The sequence below is a fragment of the Poeciliopsis prolifica genome, unplaced genomic scaffold (genome assembly GCF_027474105.1).
Source record: "Poeciliopsis prolifica strain line A6 unplaced genomic scaffold, Auburn_PproV2 SCAFFOLD007, whole genome shotgun sequence".
In the NCBI taxonomy this organism is placed as follows: Eukaryota; Metazoa; Chordata; class Actinopteri; order Cyprinodontiformes; family Poeciliidae; genus Poeciliopsis; species Poeciliopsis prolifica.
In genome coordinates, this window is record NW_026562382.1 from 13860812 (window position 1) to 13888024 (window position 27213).

A 27213-nucleotide genomic window follows, 5' to 3' on the forward strand; every position below is an offset into this window, starting at 1 on the left:
CTATAGTACAACTAAATAACTTATTTTTAACCTCTACACACCAGTGAAACTTACTTTCACAATCTGTTGTCATTCTCTTTTGAAAATCTGCAATATTTTTATATTCACCAAATGCTTTGTAGCCTAAGGATTGCCTAACAGTGCTTATATTCACATACTGAATCCATGTACTGTATTTTATTTGGTTTAGTGTTATTTTGATCTAATTCCCCAAGCCCCATGTCATCTTAACACCCTGCATGGCACTGCTTAATTAGTCTCTGCACTCCTGCAGAGTTCATCTGCTATAAATGCAAAGACACAACATGCATATCACACTAATGCTGGGTTTTATGAAAGATTGAGCAGAAGGGTTACAGAAACCTGTCTGGGATTACATTTGTCACATTTTACCAACAGTACCTTATGCTTTTTGAGCAGATGCAATAAAAGATGCAAATGATGAAAATATTTAACAGTTATACAAAATGCCTGATGTTACTGAAAATCACTATGTGGCATAGTGAGTTAGCTTCTACCTTTATAATTTGACAACAAAGAAACAAAACTTAGCAATGTTTTGTTTGCTAAGTTTTGTGTGCATTCGGCAGCTATTGCTGTTAAACGGCGGGATGTGTTTATACAAAAGTATTTTGTATGATGCAAGGCAATCATGACAAATGATATACTGACGATATGATTGAAACATTTTATAGATTTGTCTTTGAGAATGATGTTCACTCTCAAAACAGACAAATGGAGGCCAGAACAGGTATTTTTCTTATTTATTTTACGCTGTAGTTTACTGACTATCTTTTAGTTTGAGAATAATGATCTGATCAAATAAAACTGTGCAGACTCAATACATTTAAAAGTAGGACAGGCCTTCATAAATTATAGAGTAAACGTATATAAAAGAAGATCCAAATGTGATATAAATGCTGCTGTACAATTTCAAGCAGTTTAATTTTCTTTGAAGAAGGCATTTGTAACAATAGTGTTATTGACAAGTCAACTCTAATAATACTGAATCTGTTTTTAATATCATTATTATTATTATTAATTTACTGTACAGTTTCACTGTTATCAGCTAAGTTTCAGTTTATATTTGTTAAATGCTTCCATTTGTCATTTAAATTTTCATAAATAGAATATTTTCACTCTAACAGAAAACAATGATGTTACATCATATACGTTGACGTCCCACCAAAAGGTAGTACACCTTGATTAACTGTAGCTCAAGTACTGCTGGTGTCTGACTTGATAAGTCTACAGGCTGTGAATCTTTGTTTAGTCAGTCATCTTAAGACAAAATCATTTTAATATAGTCAAAGGTGTAGCAAATTACAAAAAACTTATGAAGAACCACTGACAGAGGTGTGCTGAGGCAGATTTTGCTTAAACTACAACGAGGTTTTTTCATTAACATGATGTGCTTTTTTTTTTTCTCCCTCATTAGGATTTGCAAGTAGGTCAAAACCACTTACCTGTCATGAGAACGCTGCTGTTTTCATGGACCCTTTGGACAACATGTAAAAATTGAGGGTCACAGTTAAGAAGTTTAAAAAGACTCTGAATTTTTCTCAGGAGTTTTTGAGCTATGTGCCAAAGCTTTCCGCATTCATTTTTCCATTATGTCATAGAAAGATCCTGTTGTAGCCCCTAACATGTTGTTAACTTTAGATGATAGTGCCAGCCAGAGCTACAGTAACTGCCTGCCAATTTAGCTTAAAATGACAGCTTTTTTCCAAAGCAAAGAATTGCAACCCACTGTAGTTTTGAGGACATTAAGGAATACAGTGCATTATAAAAGATTATAAAATATTATTTTTTTATTTATTTTTTCTAAACTAAAAAATTCAACATTGCAAAATTAACTTTTCATTGAGTCATTGCTTATTGTACAGTGATAGTTTCTTTAGCAAATAAAAAAGCTTCAACTTACTCCTTCTGTACAGCATCAAAACAAAAGGCAATTTGTGGAATCGACTTTTTTTTTCTGTCATCCATTCTGTTGAGTCATTTCCTTTTTTACTGAAGGGCTCCATCTGTGCCTGTGAAAAGACCCCTATTCTTTTGAATTGGACCAAGTGTGTTAATCTTTCCTGCTCACATCTGCCAAGCAAGGGTTGTCAGCTGCCACTCGGACTTGTCCAATTACTACCCTATTTACAGGCATACATGGATAAATGGCAGGAAGTGCAGATGGATTGACAGACTGGATAGATCTAAAAATTAAACATGCAATAAGATGGTTATAGAAGACAAGTGAGCAGTTCTGATTACCCCATCACAATATTGTGTGTCACCCTTTAGTTTCATTGGTGCAGGAAAACTTGACTGCATAAGAAAATAAACTCCAACAATAAGTTACTACATATTTGACACATAAATATTATCATCAGCAAAACTAAACTGCAATAAAGTCTTTTGGCTATGTTGAAGAAAACTATATGAGTGCTATGTTGCTGACATATGGAGTTGAAATTGTTTCTGAATAAAATGTAATGTCATTATTCATAAAGACACCATTTTTGGGAATTTGTGTCATTAGCTTTCTAAAGAATTTATATAATCTAGAACCTTGTACTCCACAAACTCCCTTCCCCCCCAACTCCCAAAATCCAATACCAAGCAGACAGAAGAGGTAGTATCTAAGTTTGGTCATGTCTGCAGTAATTACGGATCCAAATGTCTTCATTCTCTAAATTTTTGGCATCTAAAGACATATATTTCAGAAAGGTACTAGTCCAGAGAAAGGAAAGTTCACTTTAAGATGTGCAAATGTTTATCTACACTAAGCCTTAAGATGAAACTTGGATACATACGCTGAAGTAGTCCTTGAAATCATGGAAGCCTTCTCAGATTTATGGAATCCACTGCACTCAGACTCAGAGGGACATGCATTTACTTTCACACACTGTTTGTCATCAATCACAGTGCAACACCAAGGACGTCCAGTTTTCTCTGATGTCTGCTGTTTGACAAACTCAAATCGACTGACATAGCAGAGCGGTTTGTTACTCTCTTCTTTTTGTGCATTGTACACTGAAACACAATACACTAGGTTTCCTTTTATTCTTTATTTTTGTATTCTGCAAATCAACTATTCAAGACCATTGCAGGAAATTATCAGTTTTAATTTGTTTCCTAAGGCATAAGATAAGCAAATACTCTCGCTTTAAGGAGATATGTGTGTTTTGCCTGAACTGCACTAATTGCTTTGATACCAGATTTATTTTAATTTGTGGGCTCTTAAAGCAAATCCTGGACTTGCATATAGAGCTTGGCAGATTTTTGTTTCTCCAAAGATGACTGAAAATCTTCTGGAAAAAATAAAATCATCTGATTTTACTTTAATTAACTGGTAAAGGTGAAACAGATAATTTGGTATTTTAGTTTTTTGTTGTTAATATTTAACTGATGGAAAACAATGGGCTACATGGGTAGCAAACTCTGGGTTTATGATATTGCCAAATTTCTCTTACTTTTGTACCTTGAGTCTCTGTGTATGTCACTATTTGTTTACTGTGCAGTCTGACTCCATCTCTGCTCTGCTAATATGGCTTAAAATGACTTTGGAAAAAGCAGCAGTTCATCAATAACCATTGGCCTCATGAAAACTTAATTCAGTCAGGGCTTAAGAACAGACACTAGATTCCCTTATGGAGCAGTGTTGATGTAGAACATTCTTTCAAATCACACATTTACTCTGTCACTTTTAAAAAATTGAGGAGATTTGTAGTTCTGTAGTTTTAATGTGGGTATGTTTAAATAAATAAGACATGGGACACAAAAAAAACACACAGCCTCTTAAGCTTCACCTCATGTAATTCACAATGTGTACATAAATGATGGTCATAGTTTTTGCAAGTTATTTTTTCAGAGGAGAATGTGTTCTTTGCAAGTGTTATAAAACAGTGTTTACATTTTGGGGAAAAATATATATACAATAACTAATGAAGTAAAGTCTGCATACTTCAAATCAAAATTAAATATGGAACTTTATTTGAAAGGATATTTGCCAATAACCACTTTTAGAAATAAAAAAAAAAGGCTGGAAGTCATTATTATTCAGTGAGTAAGATCCAAAATGTTATTTTAGTCTCCTAGATTTTCTTCAATGAATTTTACAATATAATTTTGCTCAATTAAACTAAATTCTGATTGTAGTTGTTTGGAGTAGAACTCTGAAAAGCTTTGGAAATATATGTCTCAGCAGGACTCTGGGATTACCGTAGCTACAGTTCTTTGTGAAAGTATTCAACATTTCTTTTGGGATTTGTCCTGGCTATTATTCAGAGAACATATTTCTCCAATTGTCGATTGGTCAGACAGAATCTGGAGAGTCTGAACAGCAATTTTTGATGTCTGAAGTTGAACCTTCAATGCAGTCTTGATTTTTTTTTTTTTTTTAGCAGCTTCTGACACATTATCTTCTAGTCTTGAATTGCTTTCTTATCCCTGCCAAAGAGAATTATCCCCACCTGATGATCCTGCTGCAAACCTTTTTTCTTTGGGATATGGTATGTATCATGTGAAGTGTTAATATTTGAACAACCAAAAGATGCAGCAACTGTAATGTTGGTTTAAAAGTTAGCATTTCGTCTCACATGACCAAAGCTGTTTTTCATGTTTGCTGTTTCGTCTACATGACGCGTCTATGTGCAAATGAAACTTCTTATCATAAATAAATAATTAAATAAACCAATAGTTGTCCTGGCAACAGATTATCCCTCAAGAGCTGTGGATCTTTGCTGCTTCATAGGTATGTAGGTAACTTCTCTTTTACTTTTGGTAGACTACCTAAAATAAGCTGTAGTAGCTTTGCAGTTGTGCCATTCTCTTTTCATCTTTGGATAATGGATTGGAGAGTGATCTGTTTGATCCGTGCACTTCAGAATAATAATGTATAAGTATTAGTGGTAGGATTTGATTCCAGTTTTTATTAGAGTTGATATCAACTTATCACATTTTAAGCTAAAATCATTTAAAGACAAGCAACATTTTCTATTCAGAATCCTTTTGCCACTAAATTATGGAATATATATCTGAGCTCAAAAACAAAGATAAGCATTGCTTTAACTCTACTATTTAGGTTACTCAACTATAAAATGAATGCAAAGTGTTATTATACATAATCAGTTTTTAAGAGTTTAAGGAACCCCTGATCATTTATGTACCTTATAATAAAAATAATACATTCTTTGGAAATGTGGATTGTGGATGTTGACATTACTCTTTGGGACATATGTACTGCTGCAACATGTTTAACATTTAGATGGTCTTTTAGGCTTGAATGGCTTCAGTGATAGGCCAACTCATTTTTGCATGCAACAATAGTCTTTCCCAGTATCTCATTAGACTGTTTTTTGAAGCACAAATTAACCTCCAGTTAGCCAAGAAAAGGAGCTTTGTCCTCCATTGCTGTTTTTTGCACAGGTCCATCGGGTTAATAGGTATACCAGAAACACAAAACAAGTTCCAACTCCAGACTTTTGTATGTTAAAAAAACAATTTGAAAAAAATAACGGTAAAGAAAAATTATTTTTATAAATTGTGTCAAAGTGTTTTAGCACGTCAAACTGGCATCCTATTTCTTGAAATTCACTGTTATGTGTAACTTTGGATTTAGTATAAAAATTAAATTCCAGTAAGAATTTTTTTGGTTGTAACATAACAAAATGTGAAAAAGTTCAAGGTATCAATACTTTTGCAAAACACTGCAGGTTACAGATGTCCATACATATGAGCAAAACTTTTTAAATTGAACAGTTTGAATATTCATACAAATTTAAGTATTATAATTCTTACTTTATTTGCTATCTCTTGATATTATTTTACTTTGTCATTCAGTTAATTGGATATGAATGATTGTTATAAATTAAATCTGAAGTCGATTTAATATTGGATCACACAGAAAGGAAGGTAGAAATTAGATGCTGACAGTATGTGATCAGTCATTACCCACCCTCACCTTATCCCCTCCCACTCACTCAAACTGACATTAACTTTTAAATCTACTTCAAAGGTTTGGATGAGTCCAATTGGATTGAAGTGGATGAAAAGGTAATTGCTGCTAAGCAAATGATTTATATTTAGCAATACAGCCACCTTAGAAATTATTGTTATATTATTTGTGAGGTCAAAGTCTATTTTTACTTTCTTTTGTAATTTTTTCTTGCAGCCCAGTCTAATATTTATGTTCATTTTTTTGCACTGTAGAGCTCCCCAAAGGATTGTTTATCCTGTAATATGTAATATTTATAGTTGCTGTGCCAGTCCAGTCCATTTATATTACACAACTCAAAAGTGATATCTTACTTATTATTGTTTTATTTCCTTAAAAGCTTGCACTGTGAGAAAAGAAACAGCCTTAGATATTAGAGATCCATGCAAACTTTTGCTGTTTTAAAGGATTTTACTAATTTGCTCTCTTGAGCCATAGAACAGATTGTTTTTTTGTTTGTTTGTTTTATCCTTTTACTGTCTTTATAAATCAATCATAATGATTAAAATAAAGTTATTTCTGCAAAAATATTGGCAAAGTGGTAAACTCATTAGATAGAAAATTTATATAAAATTAACCATTTTGAGCTTTAAATCATGTTATAATGTTTATACCTCATGAATAACATACCTTTATTATTTTATACATATTTGAGAAATGTTTTAATTTCCCATGGCAACCTAAGTGCTTGCTCTCACCAAGTGCCACCTATTTCTCACAGCTTGTCCACAGAGCTGTAGTCTCCATGCTGAGTTTCTGACCCAAAGAACACTCCTCGCTGTTTTGGCATGCTGAAAGCACAGTGCCCGAAATATCTGATATATACACCGATTTAATAACAACTGAAAGCAACATGAGCTTCGGGTCATGACCGAAAGAATGAGATCCTGGATACAAGTGGCCGAAATGGTATTTCTCCGTAGGGTGGCTGGACTCTCCCTTAGAGATAGGGTGAGAAGCTCGGCCATCTGGGAGGGGCTCAAAGTAGAGCCGCTGCTCTTCCACATTGAGAGGAGCTAATTGAGGTGGCTCGGACATCTGGTCAGGATGCCTCCTGGATGCCTCTCTGGTGAGGTGTTTTGGGCACGTCCACCAGGAGGAAGCCCCTGGGAAGACCCAGGACACACTGGAGGAACTATGTCTCCCGGCTGGCCTGGAAACGCCAAGGGATTCCCCCGGAGGAGCTGGAAGAAGTGGCTGGGGAGAGGGCCTCCCTTAATAAGCTGCTACTTCCGTGACCCGGCCCCAGATAAGAGGAAGACAATGGATGGATAGATTAAAGTAACATGTATAGTAAATTAATTGTGCACCATGTGTAATATAATACATATTATTGCCCTTCTGAGAAAGTCGGTGGTGGGTTGGTTTGCAATTAATATAGAACATATTGTTATAGTGACATTCACCAACATTACACATTCCATGTTTCCCTTAAATAGTGCAGCCCGCTAGAGTTCCATCACTTAGAAATAGCTGGAAGGTAGTGGATATTTGTCTTATTCCTGAAATAATTCCTTGAGATTTTGTCCCCCACCAAGGACGACTGACTTAGAGATCATTGTGGTCACGTAGCCAAAATACATCTGTCAGACGACTTCACCTTTATATCTAATGCAACGAAGAAAAAAAAAGTCTGGTTGAATACATTGTCCCAAAATGCAGATCTATTTGAATATTTATGCACCAAAACAAAATTAATTGCATACATTTACGAAAATAACTGCAAATGTTTTCAATGTATCTAGTTGAAGAGTAAAGCCTTACCAAAATTGTTTCAATATTTATGTTTAAGAATCACTTTATGGAATTTCCCACAGATAGTCGCTCACTGCTGAATTGACATGCTCGTCCATGGTGGATTTGGCTCATTGCTATGATGAAAGCAGCACATTCCATATTCTTTCTTATATGAGAAAGTGACATCCCAATACTCTGATCTTGCCAGTTTAAATTCAGTCCATGATGCCTCCCTTCAGACCACAAGGGAAATTAATAAATGATTAAAGTCTAGAAGAGTCAAGGGAAAGAATGGTAAAGAGGGATAATGGTGTATTGCTGAATGATGCTATCTCTCTGCAGTCAGGTTTATGTCTCTATATCCAATATTTTCAAGAAAGAGGACAGGCCTAGATGTTTATATGATGACAGGTGTCCCAAGCTGATTCAGATGTTAATCACATCAATAGAGCTGCCTATAGCCATATTTAAACCTTAAGATGCATGGCAGCTAAAGCAAAGCATCATAATAATGAATATGTAGATAAACAATTTATTTTAGATGTTCGAGAATCACAAAACAAGTTGTCTACTTTTTAGCCAATAGGCTGGCTACACTAAACCAAACTAAATCGATTGATCTTTGGGTCTTTGTAGAGGGTTTTATACACTTCACTTATGAAGAAATTGAGGATGCAACACCAAATGAACTTAAAAAAAAAACTGATCTATTTTAATACTATGTTTATACCTGTACAGTTTTATTAAAACTGTACTCATGGTATTGGAATATTTGTACTCTTTATTTACCCATGTTTCTCTTATTCTCAACAATTCTGTTTAACTCTTGTTTGCTGAATTTCCCCACAGTGATGAGTTTTTAAACTCTGTTTTATAGCCAGTTGCTCTTGAAATTGACTTGACTGAAATATTATGCATATTACTATTTCTGGATCTTTTTTTTTTCAGAACCAGGATAAAAAAGATTTGTGGTGGGGTTTTGGGAGGTATTTAAAATGTAAAGATGCTTTTCCAGGGTTATATAGATCAATAATACTTCTTGTTAGTCAGACAAATCCAATTAATACTGTGGCAACAGACTAGCATAATACACAGTTTTATAATCCTGGGGCCAGATGCTTTATTAATGAGTAACAATAGAAAAAAATGCACATGTTTATTTGTGCTCAATAATCTAAATGTGAAATAAATGTACAATTAAATTGTTCTTAAGATTTTCAAGCATGTTTTTTTGAATGATGACCTGGATTCACTTGATTGAGGGAAAAATGCAATTTGACATCATTGACAAGCTGTGCTACACTTCAAAAACACCAATGAGTCCTCCGGGGAGGGTTCAATTCTGATGCGAAGGCCGACACACTTCACAGCTTGAAAAGCCTTTTATCAGTCAGTCTGTCTGACTTTGAGATGGAAAAGACATTTGTACTTTCTCAGATTCCTAAGACCAACTAAAAGTTAACCTGAAGTACCAAGATCTTGAGAAAAGTGAATTAGGCACTGCAGGTTTTCAGCAAAGGAAAATCTTAATTATTTGACCTATAAAGACATGCATGCAGACAGCTGAATATTTCCATTTTGCTAATTCAGTTTTCTTTACTTAAAGGGAATCACAATAGAATGAAAAAAAAATAGTGAGCAGTAAGGAAAACCACAACTTTATTCATAGAAATCAGTAAGTAACACCTCAAAACAGTGTATCAAGCTCAATAAAAACCTGCAGCAAGTTACCATACACTTCAGAAAATATCTGTTGTCTCTCTTGACACTCATTGCAGCTTAGTAGAAATTACATTTTTAAACCTCCTACATATAAAGTAGTTTCCTTAACACCTCACCCTGAACCAAGAGGCAATAAAATAAACTCAACATCTGGATTAGCCAAATGTTTTGCACACCACCACCAATAGATATTCAGCTGTTTTTCCCCTTTCACCTCATCTGAGTGCCTCATTAAACCTTTGATTGTCTCTGGGCTTAGATTATAAATGTTGTTCTTTGTAGAATCAATGAATCATGACTTTACTCCAAAATAGTTTACAAAAGTAAAAGCATACGTTTACACTCTCAAGTTTATAAGACAAACTGAAATGAAAAGAGTGTACTTTACTACTGTTTGATGACACAAGGTGGTCATCAGGCCTTGCACTCTAAATGCTGCCCCAGCTACACTGCACCTTAAATTCCTTTGATTTCTATTGTGCGCTTTCCATAACAACAGCTTTGCATCAGTGGGCTGAATTGCAACCTCAGTCTGGTTTTGCTCTCTGGTCAAAATTGTAATTTGCTGAACTTTGACTGTGGTGTGCTGCAGCAGATACTTGCACAGCTGGTTTAAACAGAATATTCATCAGCAGCTGGTCACTCTGCTCTTTGTTTTCCCTTACCCCTAAGGTTTCTGCCCAGATATAAAGAAACACTATTGGGGAAAAATAATTTAAAATATGTTTGTTACCCAAGAATGAAAATATCTTGGCTTTAGTGTCTGAGAGTTCAGTGGAAAGATTGCACAGTCTCCACACTCTGAAAGTTCCTCAGATCTGTAAGCTATTCAGGGGCTCAAATGAAGTCATCGATCAATGTCAGCTTAATGACACTCCCAAAGTAGACTGTACACGAACCAAAACTGACAATGTTTGGGGCTTAGAGATTTATAATGGAGAAACCCTAACATGTATAAAGTACTGCCAGTTTGGAGATCATAACAAAAATGTGGTTGTGGAGACTGCATTCCATCATCATATGTTCAAAAGAAACAACAGGTAGTTAATTTACTACTAATGACCAAACCCATTAATCCTGGCCTCATTAAGAAGATAAATTGATCTAAGTGACTTCAATCGCAAGGGATTTTAAACAGAAAGTTTACCATAACAATGTTTTTCAGAAGATTTTGTCAAAAACTTTGAATTCATCAAATTACTGTTGGTTTTCAGCCCTTAAAATGCACTTATGGGCTGAAAAAGTGGATTTTGCATATGTCCCCTTAAACACAGGTTTTCACCAAGGGGAGTTCTGCAGGAAGCTATCAAGTTGTCAGTATGTGGAGGTGAAATCATTAGGCTTGGCATCCTGAAGCTATTTTTGAGATTCATATTCTGAAGTGTGCTTCTTGATTTGTAGCAAATAAAGGATAACGATTGGTGATCTCTGGTGTTGCATCTGCTTCACCTGAAAACAACTGGCTACTTGCAAGCAATCCCTGGGCTATCAGGAACAAAACAAAGAAAGTGAACTATTGAGAGAAAGTGATGTATAATTTATATAAATAATTGTGGTTTGAAAACACTTGGCTGTGTAACCTCTTCAGCTTGTTGTAGTCTCTTGCTTTCTAGTGTATTTTTCTGCATTTACAATCAATTCAGTCATTATATGTGTTTTATATGTTATATGCCTGGATTTTACCTCTTTAAATTATTCTGGTTTACACAGCACTCTGGACATGCAGTTTTTAAGTATGCTTCATAAATAAACTAGATTTGAACGTGGATAATACATTTATTATGCATATATAGATATATGTAAACATGTGATAGCTCACTAGCTTTGTGGAACTTATTGTGATACTGACTCATATGTGCTTCATGTGGAACTGTATTATGTCAAAGTAGTTTGATCCACTTTCAAAAGTGCTTTGTGACTGTGGACTAAACCAAATGGTGTGACATCTTTAGCAAGTTCCCCATGCTGTTTTGGTGTGAAGTGCTTTTCACCCTTTCACAATAATGTTCACAGTCAAAGTGATGCCAAGCTAAATACTGCCACTTCCTGTCTGTCTGAGTTATGTTATCTGCTCTGCATATTGTGCTCATATCCTTCTTCCTGTAGGATAAATGTGCAGAGTAATTTAATTTTACAACATTCATAGCTATGCATTAAGTTTTCTGTAAGTTTTGTTCACACGTAATTAACTGGATTTAAAATATGCTGAGAGATGAAATACCAATGTGGCAGCACAGTGTTGAGTAGCAAGAGAGGAATCATGCCAGTGTGTCAAATCAGACATATGTTTGGAAACATAAGGCTGTCTTCCATAAACTCCTGATTTTATAAAATATTTTTATCACTGTCCAGAAAAAGCTGCATCGTACTCAGCTCCTATAAAAAGCATATGAAACATACAAGCCTTTAATTTTTCTTATAAACATCATATTATAGCTAATATTGTTTTTTTTTGGACAAGATTTTGCGAAAACAAACTTCTTTAACATCAGAAGTAAAACTTATAAAATGAAATCTATGAAAGGCAAAATAAACAAATGGAAATTATTTTAGTGTTCAGGCCTGCATTTATTAGACCCACCTTTGGCTCTAATCACAGCTCCAATTTTTTGTGTCTCAGGCTGGCACATCTGAATACTTAATTCTTTCTATAGTCTTTCTTTGAAAACAACCCAATCTCAGTTTGCTTTGGTATACAGCCTGAGCTGTTTGCTTTCAGTCTAGCTACAAATTCTCAATACTCCATACAACAAAGTTCCAAATGCTTTACATCATAAAAACATAAACTCATCACAAACACATCAAGAATTGTGAAAACTGTATTTTGTTATTTGCTGCCGTTAAACTCATCAGTACACATTAAATATGTTGGTCAATGTTCCATTGATGTACGCCTCCCACCCATACAGCTTTTACTGGTGATAAACTCAGGCAATCTTAGCCAATAAACTTTTTAACTCCTCCAGAGTTGCTATCGATGTCCGGGTGGCGTCCATTACTGGTCTACTGCTTGCTTCAGTCACTTAGATTGTTGGGACTGTCAGCTGCAGACAGATAACTTCCTCAGGACGACTTAAAGTAAAATCCTTACATCGTCAGTGTATAAAAAAAAATTAGACCCTCCAGTGACCTTTACTCCAAGGTGCGTAGTATTAAATGTAATCATAGTATGATAGAAACAGGAACGCTAAATGGCCCGAACCTGGAACCTCACACACATAAACTATTATCAGTAAATCTCAATTTCTCTGAATGGAAAACTGCATCCATGAATCAGCGGAAAATCTCCAGAATAATTGCTTACTTAAAATATATTAATTAATAATACCATAAAAACACTGTCAAGAACCCAAGTGGTACATTAATATAATTAGTGGGTGTGTGAATGGAAAAAGGGGGAAAAGTCTGTAACAGCAGTTTCAGAGAATCAAAAATATAGTTTTCTTTTGCTGGCTGTGACAAATTGCAGGACAAGGCAGACCATATGCAGACAGTAATCTCTATATGAAAACAATGTCATTAACTATTCACATATCCGCCTCAATACTCCAGATCACAGGACCTTTCAGTCTCATTTACAGTTTGCTCTGGCGTGTCTCTAGCTTGGGGGAGCCAGACTAATTCGTTCTGAATATTATTCCAAGGAAACTGAAATTGTTATTGCCCCTAAACTGGGCATAGCAGGGATTTCTGGGTACCATCAGTGTCCAGCTGTCCAGGCATTGTTGCCAATATCATTTTTATGCAAATGGTTCCTTATAAATGGCTAGAACAGTAAATGCTTATGTAAAATAAAAAGGTAAAAGTCTGAAATATAGCAAGCCATCTTTGGGAGAGGTTGGTCCAAACCTGAAATTTACATAGAACCATTAAATTGTATCTTTTTTTGTATCTACTTAAAATGGATGAATGGTACAGAATATGAAAGTAACTTTCTTTTTCACAGACACCCATTTACACATTATCTTTTAACAAGAATCTTTCCCTTTACTCCCTGTTCTCCAAAATTTAACATATTCTAATTCTGCTGAATCAGTTAATGCTCCAAACATTTCAATTAAAATATTTAATTGGAAATATGCATCATTGATATGAAAATGCATTCTCTGGTGATAATGGAAGATGATATTTTCTTGAAATAAAACATTGTTTTTAACCTGCTTATCTTTTTATTGTTTTTATGGATCACTTCAGCAACTTTCTTCAATAAGGTGACAACAAATACTTCCGCAATGCACATGGTAAATTAATTATGAATTTAGATTAACTGTTTCTCAAAAATATAAAGTCTTTGCATGACATTTTTTCCTTTGTGATGAGATACACAATGACAAAGCAAAAAATAATGTACTCTAAAGTTTTTCTATAGCCTGCCTCTCTCAAAAGAAGCAATCAACTGATTGTTCTTTAGGATCAAGGATAATCTTATTTATACCTGCATTATCTTACCTTTGACACAAAACCTGGATAGTCCTTCTGTTCATCTGTACCCAATCCTATACTTTGTCCTGTTTTACAGAATACAACCTCAGAGACAAGAAACACAAAGGAGTGGTATTGCAACACAACTAACCCAAGGAGCACCTAGCACTTTCCTTTTTTACTTTAATCTCTTATTCTAGAGGACTTTCTAAAATGCCTTCTGCCTCAAAGTGTTACTGTCCATACACTTTCTATTGTCATAAGAGGTGAACTAAATAAAAGTTAGCTGAAGGTAGAACACATAAGATTAAGTATATAAGATTAGCTATACTGAGCATTTTCTAACTAGGCATGTCTCTTTTTTTATTGCATACTTGAGTCCTAGAAATAAAGAGCATTTGTTCAACATCGTGTTAAAATATATGGCATCAACTGTTACATTAAATTATCTATTCAATCTGTTTGATTATAGTTCCACTTAACATTGACAGGTAATCAAGTGGCCAAGAATATAATTAATTTTACATGTGAACATCTCTTTCCATCCTGTTCCAGTCTGTTAGAAGTGCAACCAAACAAATGGAAAATAAAACAAATTTTTAAAAAAATTAATTGCCATGTCCGTATATTTAAATAAATAAATAAATAAATGGCAGGGGTAACTGAACTAGAAGGGAAACAAGAAAGCCCCTCTGTAATGAAGCAATGTCTGGCCCATTGTGTGAGAAACGAATGCGTTACCACACTAGAAAATCTCCACAGTCATCGCAAGGGGCTTAGGGCATGCTGAAGGGTCTCCTTCAAGTGGGATGAGCATGGGAAAATTCACAGTAGGAATTTTCTCATGCTAGAAACAGTAGAAGCATCCAGGAAGGATCATGATCAAAGGACCATGTCGACTCCTTTCAACGTGGAAGAGCAGTAGCTCTACTCTAAGCAAACCCCAGAGCTGCCCTTAAACTCTATTTTGGCCGCGTGGATTCACAGTCCCGCCTTTTATGTCATGCTACATATCTCATGAGCAGTGAGGTTTGGATTATAGTACTTTTCTTAATCACCGTATACAAGAACAATTTGTCCATTGTTTCAGACAAGGCCCCAATTAATCTATCCATCTCCAGTTTCATCCATCAATTATGAACAAACAAAATAAAGATTGACCTCTGACTCATAGGGAGCCCAGACCTAGTGGAGTGGATTGTCATCCTGGCCAATTGCCACTGAACTCCAAATGTATCTAATGCATCCTTAAAGTCACTGCTTTAGCCATGCTGGCAGAATGTGCATCATTTGCAAAAATCTGAAATGAGAGTCTTAGGTTCCCAAATCTGACACCCTGTTCTCCAATATAACACCTTGAGACTCTTTCGAGCAGCACCATCAACAGGAGACAAGGAACTGCCTTTGCAGAGATCAACTTGTATTGGAAGCAAGCTCGGCTTTATGTGAAGAAAGCTGACACAGCTCTTGCTTTAGGTATAAAAGGACTGGATTTCCCTTAAAAGCATCAAAGTAACCCCATACTCCAGCAGCTTTAGGCATAAACACCTTGAGGCAGAGACATAAAATAAACATTTTTATTTTTAACTACAGAGAAACTCAAATAAGCAGCAATAATGTTTCCACAGGTGACATTCTTTACCTGCAATCTTTGTATTTGGTCATGGATCTGCTCACTTAAACAGTTCAGCTTACAAGTGTTTATTAGTATTGTCTTGCAGCTTAACAACAAAATATCAACCCAGATGAAAATTGATGTTTCTTGTGCTTGCCGGCTTAATGAATTGTCTTTGCACAAGGTATTTTATTTGTTGATATGAGATGTTACTCAAAATGTAGTCTAGGTTCTCTTCCTACAATTTTGAATAGTTCAAAATAGCAGAAATATTTTAACTAAGAAGTTTAACACATGGCTAAATCCACCTCTATCTAAAAAAAATATGAAGTTTAAACCATTTAGTTAAAATAGAAATTGCAAAGTGAAGGGAAAGTTCATATTGAAACCTGGGCCTTGTATGACCTGTGTGTCCAGGGATTCTATTTTTAAGCTTTTTAAGATATAAAAACAGTTCAAGATAATTGCTATGGATTAAGTATATAGTTATGTAAAACTTAACAACCAGGGTGTAAAAATTCAGTTCCACTTTCCTATACTTCTCATTTATCTTGGCTTTGTAAAAAGTCCTGTTGTAATACAGAAATTATTTATTAAGAAGTTAGCTCTGTCTATTTGTTGAATTTATTTTTTTATTTTTTCTTCTGCTTAAGGGCTACAAACATCTGCTTTTCCAATATAATGCTTTTCTATCCAATTAAAGCGAGGGTCAGGCTGTGCAACTGCACAAATGTCCAAATGTCTTCCATTACATTTCAGAATTGGCTCCAAGGTGAATGTTCACAACTCTGAACCTACAGCGGCCAAAGAGGGCAGCATCTTTTTGTGTTAAGGAAGGTTAAAAAGTCCCTGGTCTGAAAAGGGAGTCGTACTCCAAGAGATATAATGGGGAAAAATTGCTGTTCGCCCTTCTGTGGATCACAAATGCAAAGGGAATTCAGAATGAGCAATTGGAGCAATGTGTTCATCCCTGGCAGTTTCAATTCAAACTACTGATTGCCAGGGCCACTTGAATTTTTATTTTATTTTTTTTAATATGGTTCAATTTAGTCAGGAAACAAAGTGTTAAAAAACAGTTTAAAATGCATTAAACAGCAGGTTTTCTTCTTCTTTTTTTCACTGGATATCAATCAACACATTAACTGTTGTAAGTGTAAACTACAACGTGTTCATCATCACAAGGTGAAGTTCCTTGATATCCAAATTCAAAAATTTAAGATGTAATATTTAGTTTTGTTTTTGTTAGAAGCATCTTCAAGCAAGTAGGTTAAAAAAATGTGCTTCCATTTAATACAATGGGTTTACAAGAGACAATGGGAACACTGGTAACGAAAACTCAATGCAACAATTAATAATTAAAAATCAGAGTTAATAAGAAAGGCTTTGAAACACATGCCAAAAGATTATATATATATATATATATATATATATATATATATATATATATATATATATATATATATATATATATATATATATATTTTTTTTTTTTTTTTTCAAATTAAATATATATTAATTTAGGCACAAACATGTAAACAACATAAATATAGATGCCACTATACTTTAAGCATATTGATCAATATAGATATCTATAAGGTTGTCTGAGTGAATGGACATATTTAAGCTGTAGGTCCAGTCAGTCTAATTGAGTTAGGCTGCTGCTACCAGTTTGAGAGGTCTGGTCTGGTTATGCTACGGATATTAATCCATCAATCTCTGACAAGCAGCTGTTTTTTGTTTTGTCCCCTTCCAAAGCCCACATTCCAGCATTCACATACAGGGTTTTGAACTCAAAAGACTTCCTTCATGTTCTTACATGTTGAGAAGCAAGTTCAAAGAGTTGAGCAGACACATTGTCATGGCTAACTGGTAAATTGACCAACATGACATCATGTTCTTTATCAGAGATGTATGCTAACTGAAATTTAGCTTTGCTTTATTTTTTTGTGTGTCTGTCATCTTTGAAGATTATTTTGCACCGTGGTAAAAAGAGGTGCTTAAAAATAAAAAGATTATCATTTGTATAGCTAAAGAGGAAAAGGAAAACAAGAATGACATGCTGCAATTTCTGAAAATTTCACAAAGGAAAAGGTGTCCTTCACTGTAGTGAATAAAGTACCATGATTAGGGTGAACAATGGAGAAAGGATTTTAAGCTACCCCAGAGAGTCCACTACCGAGCTCATCAGTGAGGGGAATGGATATATATCCTTTTTGCTAACTTTTCTATATGCCTTCAACTCCACTGGGTATTTCTCTCAGTTGGTGTGAGGTCAGTAACACCAAAATACTAGACCAAGTTTGCCCCCTACTGACACCTTTTAAAATGTCCATGCCCTTCACCTCAAATAGGCCTTCAAATACACAATCCATTATTTCCATACATTTTAAATCAACCTTAGATTGATTATTCAGTTCTGGACAATCACATTTAATGCTGGGTACCTAAAAAGTAATTTGCTGTTCCAGTGATTTGACTTTGACTTCAAGGTAAAGCTGGAGCAAAGTGCACATTCATCAGCACAGAAGTCTATTAGAAGGCCTGCTGATAATCATCCACCCAGTCATAAGTGCTAATAGTATTTAATATGTTGATTCACATCAGAGGAAATGACCAAAGTATAATTACTAGTAAGTTTGATTCTAGTTGATGTTTGCTACATGTTCTTTCTAGAGAACACAACACATGAGGCAGAGCAAGGTGAAAAAAATATACATCAGGCAGGCTATGCCTCAATAATAACATCATATATTAGTACACAGTAGTCATTTGTATGATTCTAATAATCTTACTATTTTGGGAATATATAAAAGCAAACAAATAAAAAAAATAGCATTATAAAATTTTAGATACCTGGACAATATCCCTATCAATGTCTCTCAAAAATATATTGCATGTTTAATTCAGGTACATTATTCACTATTATGAATTTTGTGTTACTAGTTAGTATTGGGGGATTATCGTTGTCCAAAATAAAAAGCTTTTATAAATTTACAAACACATACTGTTTGATTGTATTTGATTGATTGCATTTGAGAGAAAGGTGTTTAGATATTTATGTCATAGTGTAGATGTCCGTATTTGCATATATGTTCTTGTTATGCCTTTTTATGGTGATTTTATAATGAAGAATCAAAGTAGCTGCACATCAAGATTATTGTGATTTATTTATAATCCATTTATGAGTTTGTGATGTGAGAACATCCAAGTGAAATGGTCCTTTAAAGAAAAGAAATGACTCGGATTGCAAAAAAAACTGTTAATAAACATATTTATTTTGATTTTGTTTGGATCACCAAATGCTACAATTATGATGATCGTTTAAGAATCTTCCCAGCAGTAAAACATTGAGAGTATAATAGTAATTTTACTTCCTGACCCATAGTTCTCACTAGATCTAATTCCTTTCCACTTTACCAGACTCCACCATAAATATCATCCTCTTCTTGCTCTCTCTTTTTTCCTTTATCTTCTGATCTGGCATTTTTAGCTGTTTTGCATAGATAAGAGTTGAATTTTGCCCTACTTTCCTCAAGATTGACATTTTGACACCAAATCGCTCAGGTCAGCCAGGCTAATTGGTTTCTGCACATTGCAGATGAACCATTAAGTTTCAAAACGGAACTTGTCATATATCATCTCTTTCTCTGTCTGGGTCCTTGAAAAGGATAAAGAAGGCAGCTGGAATGGTTCAGGGAGAAGTAATCACTTTGAGTTCCTCTTTGTGCCTCATAAGTTGAAATCTTGAATAAAACTAATTATTTAAAGCATTGGTCTTGTTTATTTATTTTTTCCTTATGCTGTCATCTAATAAGGCTTTAGATTCATGTTTTGTGAGTTAAGTGACTGGATATGAAACATATTGAAAAAGATATGGAACCCAACTACAAATATGTTTTGCAGACTTTACTTGGGCCAACACAGCAGAGATATTCCAGAGTAATGGCTTTCTTTGAAAAAATAACTCCTGTTGCAGTCTTTCAATGTTTTTGGAGATACTAAAGACATATAGAATATATTCCTAGGACTTTGTATTGAAGAGAAGATGATTGCCACTGTGGAGTGTTTGTGTTTGCATGTGTTAGTCTTTGTTGGTGTTTTCACTTTATCTGCAGTCTGTGAGGTGGTTGCAATAAAAGTGTTTTGCTCTAGAATCTCTTGAACTATTTGTAGAGCCTGCACTTGAATTTAGTTTTCTTGTGCGGTCAGTGAAGAATAACCTGAAGTGTTCACTGATTTAGAAAGCTCTTTGGTCTGAGTGTTTTAACTCAGTGACTGATTTCTCCTCAATAAAGAGCTTGTTGTTTCCATTTGTACAATGGTGAGTCAACTAACTGATTAAACAAGTTATTCAGTAAAATGAAGCTGTGATGATGGCCTGTTGTGCAAGTGTAGAGGCTTGTTTTAACATTATGTCAGCTGTATTAACTTAATGCGTTAATAGCTTTACAGTGGTATGGCAGCAATGTGTCGGATTCCCCATGGGTGTCTACCTGACATTCAGTTTCACATCAAAGACAGATCTCACTTCCCCCAAGACTGTTAACTCAGCCCATCAGGGAGCTGCAGCCTTTAATTGGGTGTGGAGCCTAAGAGACCATGTAGAGGACACCTCAGTGGAGACTACAAGAGTCAATTACTATAGCTGACAGTGCAGTGGGGAGAAAGGTACACCAGACACGGGCAAGTATTTTCTGTGTCTGGGATAAAAGAGGCCGAGGGTGTGCACCGATGTGAGACCAAGGTGCTGCATTGCTCACATCACAGTAACTGCTTTGGTATGTCATAAAACATAGGACCGACAGAAAAAATAAATAAATAAAAATAATTACATTTGTTAAGTAATTTAAAAATAGTTGAAGAAAAAAAATGGTCACTTGTTCCTCTTTATTTGCAAAAACATAAAAAAATTAACTTTACATTTACAGGGACCAGCACTAAAGTGTATATATTTATATATTTCACATCTGCGTCTAGCAACCTCTCGCCTTCACACATGCAACTGCCTCCAGACCACAAAACCTCTTTTATGAGCAGAGGCAGTTTTCATCAGATTTTCAGATAAAATTGTTATGCTGTGAAACCATTTTGGCTTTTCAAGAGGAGCCAACGTGAGAAGGTTTCACTTGTTATCACACTATATCTCCTCTTTCTATGGTAGTAAAAGTTGTCAGAGACCATATGGGGCAAGGGGTACATAGACTGTAAACACCCCCACTTGGGCAAATTTCCATAATGGTTTTAGTGGTTAATGAGTGCATATGTCTTAAGTAAGATTTATCAGAGTAGACATGCAGAAATGTTGCCACATTTTTTACCCTGTTTCGACATTTATAGTAAAAACATGATTAGGAATAATTCTTGTAAAGAAGTCACTTTTTACATAGGGCCATTTTCAGTTAGAAACTGCATTGATCCCCTTTAGACCTACCACAAACCAGTGGAGGTCGTTTTGACTCATAAATGCTGTGACCAATCAGATTCACAATGCTAGAGTAATGACATCGCTCATCCCATGGCCTTCAGCTATTGCAGCTGACTTGTGTGTGCCAAATGAGATTTTTCTCCCAACCATTCAAAATACATTTTTCTTCACTGTGACAGAAAATTGTATTGTCGGTGCATATCTTTTTAAAGCCTTTAATAAAACAGTGTTGATCTTGAGTCGGAAGAACTATTTTAGTGGCCATGCTGAATTTTGCATAATTGCTATATTAAAAAATATAACAGAGCCCTGCTGTAAAAATCAAACAAATAATGATTTTAGAAAACATGCTTTAACTATAATATTTAGTTAGTTACTGATGAAAATTTTCTTGTGCTTTAACTAGATGTTACTTGCGTATTATAGCATCTAGTTAAAGCACAAGAAAATTTTGAGGTTTTTAAGCCTCATGCTCTCTAAATTGGAAAAGCTGTGATGATCAGAAATTATAAGATTGTATTGTCTAAGGAAAAAAGGTTAGATATGTCCTGAACAAAGCAATGGACACTGCTACAGCAACAGATATGCCATTAATGTGGCATCACTGCTTGCCACCTCGAGCCCTGACAACTACAACAAAATAATTTCTTTTTAAGTGGACTTGAGAAAAATGTGCATGGTACTTTGTTTTTAAGCCACTCACTGAGCTCTGTCATAGGCCTTTTTTAAAGTTTACCACAAACCATGTAGGGGGCACTCCAAGCATATAAAGAAAGGTGCTCTGTTGAGAATAGACATGAAATGGCATGTGGATGAAATCGCTGCACAGAACCTTGCTTTCTCATGGTGACGTATATATTTGGGATAATCACTCTGTGGGATTCTTCACCAAGGAAAGGGAATCTGATCACACTTTATGGGAAGAGGAATGCACACAGTGCAATGCTTTGTTTTTTTTTTTTTTTTGCTTCATGCCTTTTACTGGAAGCACTTTGCGGCTAAATAGTGTTAATACTGTAATGTATAATCTTTCAAGATGCAGAAATCTCACTTCACATTTTCCATCTAATCTGACTACATTTGAGCTTTTTTGCAAAGAAGAATGGTAAAGGACATATATTCAGGTTTGCAGACTTGGTTGAAAAATATCCCAAAATACTTGCAGTTGTAATTGTAACAAAGTTCGATCTTTCAAGCATTAACTGAGAAAACAATGTGACACTTTCCTACGACTTCACAATTGCGGACGAGGTTGAATGGGCTTATCACATAGAATCCCAATAAAGTGCATTGTAGTTTGTGATTATAATCTAACAATAAAGAAAAGAGGTATATATTATTTTGCAAGGCACAGTGCTTCCCTGATTTTGTTGCATATTTTCTGCTACTTGCAGTTCTTGTGGAACATTGACCTCATGGTTATAAATATAGTGCAGACAGTAAGCATCAAAACCCCGTAACAAATCCAAACGACAGTGCATTTCACAGCACTTTTGTGAAATGCACGAAAGTGCTGTGGAACTTAACATTGGAAGATAAATTATTCAATGTTTCCCAAGACGGAGAATTTGTAAAGGCTGTAAAATATTTTATGATTACACTGGCGGCAGAGGCAAGCTTTTGTGGGTAACATAAGTAAAAAGAAACAAACTTTGTCTTGTAATGGAACTTTATATGATATTCTAGATGTCCAAAAATGAATCACTGGGCACAAAGGTAGCTCGACATGTTGGATGCAAATTAAAAAGCAGATTAGGATGATAAATCACTTATTATTGTTTATTCAGGAGGCTACAGAGAACAGTGATATGAAAACAACATAGCAGGATCTTGCTTAAATAAGATGAAATGTTTGTTTTCTATTTATCCCATTCAAAAAGAGTTCAGTCTGTCTTTTAAAATGCTTTCAAAAGAAATCTTACCTCTTGAACATTTTTGCACTTTGTCATTTTACGACATTAAACTTTAGCAAATCTTTAACAAATAAAAATACCTTGTTCTTGCTATTTTTAGAATTGTTTCGCTTGAAGGGAACTCAAATAATAATCTCAAATGTTTAGCTGATCCTAAGACCCTAAGACCTTTCCTTCTCGAGTCGCACTGTAATCATCTCCATCCCTTATTCCACCAACTCTGACCAGCTTTATTGTTGTTGTTGAAGGAACGCATCCTCACATGATGAAGCTACCAATAAGCTACTTCTTAATGAATTCAGTGTTCTGGTATTAGTTTATGGATACACATAATGTTATGCATTTACAAACTTTAAAAAGTGTACTTTTGATATCATTTGACCAGCGAGTTTATTTCCACATATTTTGGGTGAGTAAGAAACATATTTCTTTTTGTTGTTTTCAACATTTAGTTTTTGTCTTTAGTATAATAGATGCTGCTGCAAAGTTGACAGTTGTTTCTTTTTTTTTTCCAATTTAAGATCAAGAACTTAAAGAAATTATCATAGTGTAAACAACAAATGTCAGCAACTTACTAATAAAATTAATAGGAACATAAAGTTTCCAATTTCAAGCAAAACTTGCAAATAAAGAACATTTTTGGAGTTTCATCTTTCCCTCTGTGTGAAATCTCAAACAGGGAACATCATGTCACTGATGGATGCATGTCAACAACTTTCCAGTAAGAGTCTCCATGGGAGAAAAATCTTGCAGTGAGTTCTAATGAGCTCTTATTTCACTGTTCAGCTTTTTTCCATTGTGTACTTGTAATATCCGCAGTAGTACTTAAAATTTCACTCATATAAAATGACCATCTTCATCTTATCTTAAATATATTTCAGTCCTTTATTTTCCAAGAGAATACTCTTTTGTCTCACATTGCAGACTTACCTATGGTTTAAATTAGAATTAGAACCTAATTCAGCAGAAACATTGTTTTTCAAACCAGATCTCAGTTTGGGTTTAGGAGATTGACTCTCTACTTTTAGAACAATCCATAAACCTGTCCTTTTGGATAAATAATCTGGTTAAGACTGGCTTGAGCCACCCTCAACTAATTTTGGTTCCATTTTAATGGGAGCAGGAATTATTGACGAGATGTTTCTGTTTCTTTCTTTCTCTCTGATACTCAGAAAGTCTTGGCAGACGGCCACCCTATCAGAGTTTTTATTTTTCTACTGCTTAGCTTTCTGTTGAAAGGGAATTTTCATGTCGACTGTCACCACATCCATCCTGAAGGGTTTTGAAGTCACCAAGTATAGCTTGGCTTAGCAAAAGACTTTCCAATATTCTATTTAAAATACATTTAAACATTTTATAATTGAATATAGATTATTCTGACGGTATTGGATTTACTAAAATTATAAAACTAATCGATAATTCACTTAATTTGAGTAATTTTACCTGAGTGGGGCTCTGAGCATTTGGATTTGGATCTAACTATGATTGATTTGAATTCTGCTGTGTCTTAAATGGGTCCTAACTTCATGAATTGAAGTCATTTGGACTGCATAAGTTTGATTTGAATAATACCTGTTTGTGCTGTGATAATTTCAGTTTTGAACGAGAAACAATCAGAAGTGGGTAGAATAACCAAAAACTGTACTCAGTTTATCAGGAGTACTTCATTGTAGTTTTATTCAAAGTACTGAGTAACTGTTCATAACATTTGATTTAATATTTTAGAAAGGATGTGATCAGACACAAAAAACTATAGATAGGGACAAATTCTGGTATTTTAAAGACAACAACAACAAATACAAATAACATAACCACAAAATAATAAATTGTAAGGAGAATAAACAATTTACAAATCATGAGATTTATTTAAAACCTTATGAGACCAATACCTACAGAAAGTTATATCTATATGCATTGCTTGGCCATATTTATGCGTGACCAAAAAAATGCATATATGTATGTTTGGGGGATTTTCTTTATGGCATTTGTTGCCAATCTGCACTGTATAATACACTAAATTGAACCAATTTTTATTTAAATCAGTAATGGGGACAATTTCAACATTAACCAACTTTATTAATTAAACAAAACTACCAGAAAAATATCTTACCATGTTTCTACCCATAACCTATTTAACACTTTTGCAATATTTCAAATCCTGTAAAGTTAATTAAATCTTAGAAGCAACAAGCACAGGGAGTTAAGTGAACCTTAATAACTAGAGCGATAACCTTATAAATCCAACTTGAATGTGTGGGAGTCACTCAGTAAAGAGATGATTGATTTGGATTGATCAGCAAAAATATCAATGGTTCCACTCTTATTTTAGCATGAAATATTGTGCATCAGCAGCTGTTACACTTACTCTTTACTGTGTGACTCGCAGGGATTCAAGTGGGGCAGCAGTAGCTCAGGAAGTAGGGGTTTGTCCTGTAACCGGTGAATTGCCAGTTCAAACTCCTGCTCTCTGTATCCAAGTCACTTTGACATTGTGTCCTTAGGCTTGACACTTCACCCACTTTGGTTGCTGGTGGTCAGCAGGCCTTGTTGCGCCCATTGAATGGCATCCTTACTTCTGTCAGTCTATTTCGAGGTAGTTCTGGCTACAGTGTAGCTTTCCACCATGAAAAGCATATTTTAGTCCACAGACTTGATAAAGCTTTATGCAAGTGTAGGCCATTCACCATTTCACTCTCTCTCTCTTCCTACACAAGCCATCACACACCTACACACAACAGAAAAATCTTGTTGAAAATCTTATCTCATGATCTGTCATGCCGAATAACAGCTCACTGACAATCTGATTAAATGGAAATGCACTTTAAAACTGTGAAATTTGTAACATTTGACAAGATACATGGTGTGAAAGTGACATGGACTGTACAAATCAATGTATGACCACAGTTGTAAATCTATACACTATTATGGGTCATATAATAGTATAGCATATGGTGCATATATCTTGAAATCTTCCTGTTTCTATTGTTGTTATGTGCTGTTGCAGTCTGCTATTGAGTTAAGTTTTGCACAGAGAAATAGCCTTTTGTGGAAGACATTTCATGGACCACTAGTGCCCTCTGTCAGCTTTAGCCAGGATATTGCACATTTTAACTGATATTGTTATAAAGGTGGCACTTTTTAAAATATCAATGCATTTTTGCTGCTTGGAAACTTTACAGTAAAAGTGCTTTTTGTGAGCACGTTTGAAAGACAACTAGCTAACCCTCCTCAACTCTTGCACATGTCTATAGTAGGGGATTTTGTAGTTTCAGATGTGAGGATGTGACAATTTACCACAGAGTCATGCAATAGCCAAACCTTGTGGGTGTTTGTGCAGTGGGCTCATTTTGAGGTAAAAGGGTCTTGGGGACAGTTATTAGCAATTGCTCATGCGTGTGAAACTCAAAACTCGTTGTGGGAAAAAGAAGCAAGCACCTTTTAGATTTGATGATATCTTTCTCTGCTCTGTGTGAGACATTTTCCAGTCTGGGTTTGCTTCATTTTCTGTCATGCAGTTTTTTTTGTCTCATGTTAGATTACATCGCTGTATATAACATCGTCTTATCTCCAATTTCGAAGCACTACATCTGGAAAACATAGTGGATATATATATATAAAAAAAAACAATCTACATTCTTAACTTGAAAAGTGTAAGACAACTTTTTTTCAAAAATATAAATTCCTTGGAATAACACTTGAGTAAATCCTTAAAAGGATGTTTTCTGCATTTATGGCACAATATATGTCACAAGTGGGTGACAAAAACAAAACTTAATGTCAATACAAATTCTTTATAGTGTCAGATATGAGAAAAGTGTGAAGTTATGTATAACATGCAGGAGGTAAAACATAGTTACACAGACAGCTCCTGTTGGTGTTTTACAGTGTTGACATGTTTTTTGGGTTTTTTATAAGTAAAAAACCCTAAATATGCTTCTGAAAATGTTATTCTTGGGGACAGCTATCAGAAAACTTTGAAGTGAACACCATGAGAGGCATGTTGTAGTCAGAAAAACACATAAGTAATTACAATAAATCGGTGCTGTATTTCAGCACCGGTTACAATTTGTGTACATTGCATGCTCACTGAAATGACTAAGACCTGACTTGTTCACTTTGAACTCATGCAATACTTTGAGAAAATGTGTAAAATGTAAAGAGCTCTTTCAATATTACTGTTGGTGGTGTGTGTAGGTGGGTATGAGCAATAGAGGAGATGATGTCTTTGGGAAATTAAAGCTCCTGTTTTTAGTGACGTAAAAAAAACTCAAAACACTGCTCTAGATGACGTAAGATTCCTTGTTAGTATCAAAAGTTTCATGTGTATGATGATCTGACTCCATTATTACTGACTGTTTCATTATGACCACTGAATGCTCAATCATTTCAA

The 27213-nt window shown here is 34.9% G+C and overlaps 1 protein-coding gene across 1 annotated transcript in view; it reads left to right on the forward strand.

Annotated features, from left to right (window-relative positions):
• ikzf2 (IKAROS family zinc finger 2) overlaps window positions 1–27213 on the forward strand; it is a 68705-nt gene that overhangs the window by 10831 nt on the left and 30661 nt on the right. The gene's annotated exons all lie outside the window — the stretch shown is intronic.